Raw genomic sequence first — 7111 nt, forward strand, 5'->3', positions numbered from 1 at the left:
TTCACAGATTAAACCATCACTGTAGGCAGAATCTCCAACAATGACCCAACGCAATATTAAAGGGAGAGAGAGTTTAATGGCTTGTGCCAGGATAATGATCTCTCCCTCAACATTAGCAAGACAAAGATGCTGGTCGTGGACATCCGGCAAAATAGTGGAGATCACTCTCTTGTCCTCTTCAAAGACGCCAAAATGGAGGTGATGGATAGCTGTAAGTTTTTTGGCACAAATATCTCCAACAATCTGTCCTGATCTAGCAACATCAATGCAGTAGCTAAGAAAGTGCACCAATGCCTTTCTTCCTTGTAAGCCTGAGGAAATTCAACACGTGCTCCGTATCTTTCTTCAACTTTTACAGATGCATCGTTGAAAGTATCCTGTCAGGATGCATCACTGTGTGGTACGGCAACTGTTCTGTCTAAAACTGCAAGAAACTGTAGAGAATTGTGAACACATTTCTGAACATCATACAAACCCCCCCCCCATTGATTCCATCTACACTTCCTCCTGCTTCGGAAAAGCCACAAATGTTCTCCCTCCTCCTGTTGGGAAGATTGAGCTTCAAGAGAATTTAAAAGACTCCTGATCAAACCTCACATCAGTAAAGTAATGCCTCCTTTGCTCTATTCTAACTGATCTCTCTGTAACTCTGTACTCTGTTCTGCTTTTCATTTGCTGTTCTTATTGTATACATGTTGACTTACTGTACAGCACACAAACAAATCTTGGAACATTGATAATTGCGTAGTCCTTTGATGGAACGTACCAGGTAGGAATTGTGATTGATATGGTCAGGTTTTAAGTCCGGTTATGTATGATGTCATTAAATTTTATGACTATCTTCTTGGAGATTCACCCCTTATTAACAACATCCTCTTAAGAGTTATTTTTCATTTATTCATTTACAGAATGCAAAGATCATTGGCAAGACCTGCATCTATTAATCAATACTGATCATCCTTCACAAACTGCTACAGTAAAAACCTGTTACCATTCCCAAAGTACTGTTTGGTGGAGAGATCCTGTGCAGAGATCCAGTGACAACAAAGGAACAATGGCACATTTCCAAATTAAGAAAATGTACAGTTGAATTAAATCTTCATTTGCTAGACTTTCCTTATGCCTATTTACAGCACCAGTGATTGGGCTTCGAATCTCACACAATCTGGAAGGAGTTTATATGTTTTCCTCATGTCTGGGTGTGTTTTCCCTGAGGGCTTCGGTTTTATCCCACCATTCAAAACATACCGGGGTTGTAGGTCAATTGGGTGTAATTGGGCGGCATGGGCTCGTGGGCCACGGATCTGGGAGAAGTTAGCAATCAACTCTTAGAATGTTGCTGCGGAAGGTTTTCAAGATGGATCAAACTCAGTCTTAACAGGGTGCCTCCCCTTAATTTAAACTTAATGTATCAAGGCATTGTACTCATGCTGTGACACAATCACATCATATGGACAACTCAAATATGATTTTTATAACTGTTAAGCTCTGCATGAGGTAAGAATGCAAAGATTTCCCAGAGAGCCATGGACCAACAACTTTATCTGATATTTTCATTTGAATTTGTCTGTGGGACTAAATTGTTTTTCCAAATCCATTACAAATATTTTGTACTTTTAAAGCAAATAAGGAATAGATTAATCTTTTCTCAAGAATTCATCTTGCTCCGTCTTTGTTAGTTTATTTTTTACTCTCATATGACTTTCAGAACATATTTGGCTGCAGTATAAGAAATCTTCCTCTGCTTCTCCCACTACAATGTCTCAGCAATAGGGGACACGTGGATATAAAAAAAATCTTCTCAGGATCCCTGCTAAGCCCAGCTAAATTCAGGCATAGCTTGTTAGTTGTGTTTAGGGAAAGAACAATTTTACTTCTGAATTATCCCTTTATACAGCCAAGGAGTAAAAGAATCAAAGGAAAATTGATGGGCTTGAGAGATAAAGTATATTGAAGTAAGAAGAAAGAGAAATAAGAAGAGAGAATGAAATTGATAGTCGCTCTGGAATGCATTCAGTGGGCTGAATGGCTTCCTTTTGTACCATAATAAAACATGTAGGCTAAATCAAAATGCCATTTGGCAGTGAGACTAATTATTATCTTGAGGCTTATGAACAACAAACATAAGAAAGCTATCGATGATGCTTCTAAAATTACCCAAAGTTATTTTATTATAACAGACATGCTCAATAAAGGCTGAATGGGAATCATTTCCTCATAAATGCAAAAATATTTTCATGTAATCATGAACTAAGTTGTTTAATTATTATGATACATCACCCCTATTTGGGGGCCAAAATTTGTAGGACTGCTCCTTCAAGGCACAACTATTGAATATGTGGTCTGCAGTTGTAACCTGGCATTTATACAACCCTCTGGCACTGTAACAGCCACAGATTTACTCTACAGTTAGACTGCATTCAGAGCTTGCTTTGATAACAGGAAGAATTAACCAGCAAGAACCAGAAATCTTTCCAGTAAATGCATTTTCTTCCTTTTCAAATGACCATCTGCATTATGTCCTGTTTCAGGTTTCAATATATTTTGCTGAATAAAGACTAAAGTTTCATATGTTAACATATGATGAGAAAACACATTGTACATACATTGATTTCAAAACTATTACATTTGAATTTACTGCTTAAAAACAAGTCTCTTTTTCTCATTGTTTCCTGCTCTGCTAATTATATTGAACTTTGTCTTTGCATTGATTAAAAGCTAATTAGTATGAATATGAGAACACCATAAGCCAGAAGGCTGGCAGTTACAGAAAAATACCTTGCTGCTTGCATGTTGATTTACACTTAATATCTAGTAATGTAGATCCATATTCACCACTCAAGTAAGGATGTGTGAACTATAACTACGCTCTTTAGTATAGGATCATGAATAAATAACAACATATAACAGATGATATTAGTGTGAATAATAGGCAAGGAAAACATAGAAATAAATTAATCAACTTAACGGAACAAATTGAAAATAATAAAGAAATTGTATTAGCTTTTTAAAAATCTTTGGATCTTTCTTAATTACTGTTATGTTGAATTAAGTGCAACTTTGAATCCATTGCCCTATTTTTGTGCAGAGTTAATGCTGTTGAAGTTTGTACACATTTGTATTGCAATTTGTACTGTGTGCCAAAGTGGGAAGGATATAATGCCACAGGGGTTACCAAAAGTAGATCATTACTTCAATCAGTGTACATGGATAAACTCCCGCATGCATTGTATTTTTTTCATTTTAGCCAGGACCCTCCCTTAAACATGGTCAAAGATGACAGAGGGTCGTGGTGGGGTGTGGGGGGTGGGGGGGGGTGGGGTTCTGTGTCTGGAGATCTATGATCAGTAGTATTTTGCAAGGATAAATGTTGATATCTCTGCTGTTGTGATTTTATATTTAGGCTGAGAGGCAGCCTGATAGAGGTACATAAATTATAAAAGTCATAAATAGGGTAAAGTCTTTTATCCAGTATGGGAAGGTCAAATAGTAGAGGGCTTAGGTTTAAGATGGGAGTGGGCAAGTTTAAAGGAGATGTGTGAGACAAGTTGTTTTTTAACCAAGTGTGGTAGGTGCCTGGAACATGCTGCCGGGAGTAGTGGTAGAAACAAATGCAATAGCAATGTTAAAAAGGCATTTATGTGGACACAAGAACAGCTAAAAACAGAGAAATACACATTATCTGCAGATGGGTGGGATTAATTTAAATACATACCATTGTGTGCTTTCTGGGCTGACCTGTACTGTTCTTTGTTCTCTGTTCATTTGACAGGACTCATTCCCCTGTTAATAGCACAATCCAAAAAGATTCATGGCTATATTCAGGTTAGTTGCTAGTTGGATTCTGGTGACCTCTGTTAAGCCAGCTGTTGTTGTAAGGGAGGTTGCCTGACTTCTCTGGTGAGAAACAAGTCATCTCACCTGCCAATCAAGGGTTAGATGCATCCACATATGATACCACCATGCTATTGGGTCTCACAGGTCACATGGGAACACCTGAGCCAGCCCTCTCAGTCAGCTGCAGTATAAAGCCCATTAAGTACAGGAACTCTTTCTCTTGTTCTGTCAAGATGATTCCTGAGCTCCACTCCAGGTTGGGAGCTGTGGGCAATGCAAGAAAACCAGTTGTGAAGTGCCTGCCAGTTCAGGGTGGGGGATTTGTGGCATACACCTGGGAGAGACCACTGCATTTCACCCATTGTAATTGTAACTAGATTAGTGTTCCTGTGTTACTTGCTCGTACTTGCTTCTTGTAGAGGGGTGGAGGGTATTGTTTGTGTAATCTTTGTATCAGTCAGGAGTTGTGAGTATCTTTGACTATCTACCACTGATTAGTCATCACAATCAGAATTTATGAATTTGTGACCCAAATTCATTCTTTTTTTGGTAGCAAAATTGCTATAAATTACATTTTTAAATAAATAAATTACTGCAAAAAAAGAGGAGAGTGAGGTAGTGTCTGTGTTTCATTGTCCATTCAGTAATCTGATGGTGGAGGGGAAGAAGCTATTTTTGTATGGCTGAGTACACTCTTCAGGCTCTTGTACACTCTTCCTGATGGGAGCAGTGAGAAGAAGGCATGGCCTGGGTGGTGAGGATCCTTGATGATACAGACTACTTTCTTGAAACACTGCCTCTTGTTGAGGTCCTTAATGGAGTGAAGACTGATGCCCATGATTTGAGTGTGCTACTGCTTTTTATGTGTATGTGATTGTGTTCACTTTTGCAAATTCCCCCATGTGTAAGTAAAGACTATAGTTTATTACTAACACATGTCCAGGACTTGTTGATTCTTGAACCTTTCATACCCTTTCTGACACCATAGCTGTACAAGATAAGTGTGCAGTCTACATGAGAAAAAAATAGTGATAGGTTAGTCCCACATTCCAATCTCTATCACCTTTTTCAAAGACTATTGAACTGAAATCTTTTTTTGGATAGTTACAAGACCCTTTAGCCAACCAAATCTCCACTGACTATCAAGTACTGTCTTAGCCACTTCCCAAGGGCATCCTTAATTTAATGCCCTACCTGTGTTCTGATGCCCATTCCTTCATCATGGAGGTATTAATTGCACAATGGCCTTGCTTCCTGCCACTTATACCATTGACCCAGTGTCTGCAGGAGATGGTAGTAAGAGAACTATTAGTTCCTGACGTAACAGTAGGCATGTAGCAATCACACTCTTGGAGGGAGAAGTCATATTAGTGGGAGCACATCTCTTTCTGCAGGTCCACATTTGGCATACCTTTTGACTTGTTTCCTGACAGATGTTTAATTCTGCTGCATATCATACATACCCAGAGCTGCCCCTGGTGTCCTGCCACAATGGTCTTCTCATAGTTGGTCAGGATCCATGCATCTGCCTGCCTCATGGTGAAAGAAGGTGGATTGGGCATTGCAGTATAGTTTGAGCAGTCAGTGGAGGGCTCATTCCACAACTCTTCCAATTAATATTTGGGATAGCTATGCACATTGTAAACATACAATTAATTTAAAGGTTTATTGCTTTAAAAATAAGCAGACACGCATCTTCATAATTTAAACATCACCTGCTTGATATAACACAAAATTTCTAGCCCCAATTACTCCCTGAATCATCAACTGCTTATTCCATCAGGTTTGTATTGTGCAAATTTCATTATTTGTAAAGACCATTCAATCGTTGAACGTCAACTGGTTTATTCTAGGTAAAAATGTACAAACATGAAATGGTTATGTTTTGGTCCCTCTTATAAATATGAGATCTTCTGACAGCATAATTAAAGTCAGCCTTGTGAAAGTGCCATTTATGACATTGAATGAGTACTAACAGAAATACATATTTTCTCATTGAAACATTTAAACAGTTTTTAATCTAAAACTATTTTAAGCACATTTGGTTGGAAGGTATATAATATTTAATAGTGAATGACAACATTTCAATGTCTCCATGTCAAAATAACAGATACTGCGTCTATGAAGCCTTTTGTTGATCTAAAAGGTCAGAACAGAAAAAAAAACAACCAAACTAATCTCCCTTAACTCTGAAAAATTTATCCCAGCTTAGGAAATCATTTGCTATTTACTTTGCATGTCAGATGGATTTATTTAAAACTTTCAAGGACAAAATGATGTCTTCATCTTTGGCAGTCCCTCAGGAGAGAGGATGACTTAGTTCCAGGGTCATACAGTTCTCCTCAAGAGAAAGTTGTTGAGCCACCAGGCTAGCTCATAGTTGATGGGAAAGCTCTTCTTGTGTGTCCCTAACCACACCCTTGTCATTTAAACTGCCTATTTCCTGCCTGTCATAACTCACTCAGTGTGGCAATGTTGATACCAAATTATCCAAGTTCCCACACTATGAGAAAAGTCTGTCACTGTTAGGGTTGTCCATAAGGCTCAGGTCACATTCAAAATGCCCCAGTACTTGATCCCTAGTTTCATGTGTACACCAGCCCACAGTGGTCCCCATTTCTGCCCTCTTGCCTGACTGCATCCATGGTTACTAGTTGTGGCCACACACATGACCTATCTGGTACACTACTGTGGCCACACATCTGACCAAACTGTACACAACTGTGGATACACACTTGACCAATCTGGTACACAACTGTGGCCATACACCTGGCCAAACTATTACATAACTGTGCCACACACCTGACCAAACTGGTACACAACTCTGGCCACACACCTGACCAAACTATTACACAACTTTTTTTTTCTGGTCATGGATGAAAGAAATTTTAAAAATAATTAGAAGGTGAATCCAGAGAACCACCAAGAATATTGTAAATAATAAAAATATATGTTGTTATCTATTTCCTAACCTAAGAAAAGAAAGCAGGGTACTGAGACATTCAGTATTTAGTTAAATATCTCCTCAGAAGATTTCACATAAATTATTTGGCAAAGGTAATATTCGAGGTAAATGGAAGTCCACCTGCAGTTTTCAGAAAACTTAAATTTGTCGCAATTATCCTTTCCTCGTCATCCAGAATAATTTGAGCATTTGAAGTGAATTTTCATTTAGGATATTTTGCTTGTGGAATAGTTACAGGGCTTCTTTCTCTGTCACTGTTACCAAGGCTCAACATTTCAAAATCTTTTAATCAATATTGGCCTTCTGAAT

Source organism: Narcine bancroftii, chromosome 5 (genome assembly GCF_036971445.1).
Source record: "Narcine bancroftii isolate sNarBan1 chromosome 5, sNarBan1.hap1, whole genome shotgun sequence".
NCBI classification, from domain to species: Eukaryota; Metazoa; Chordata; class Chondrichthyes; order Torpediniformes; family Narcinidae; genus Narcine; species Narcine bancroftii.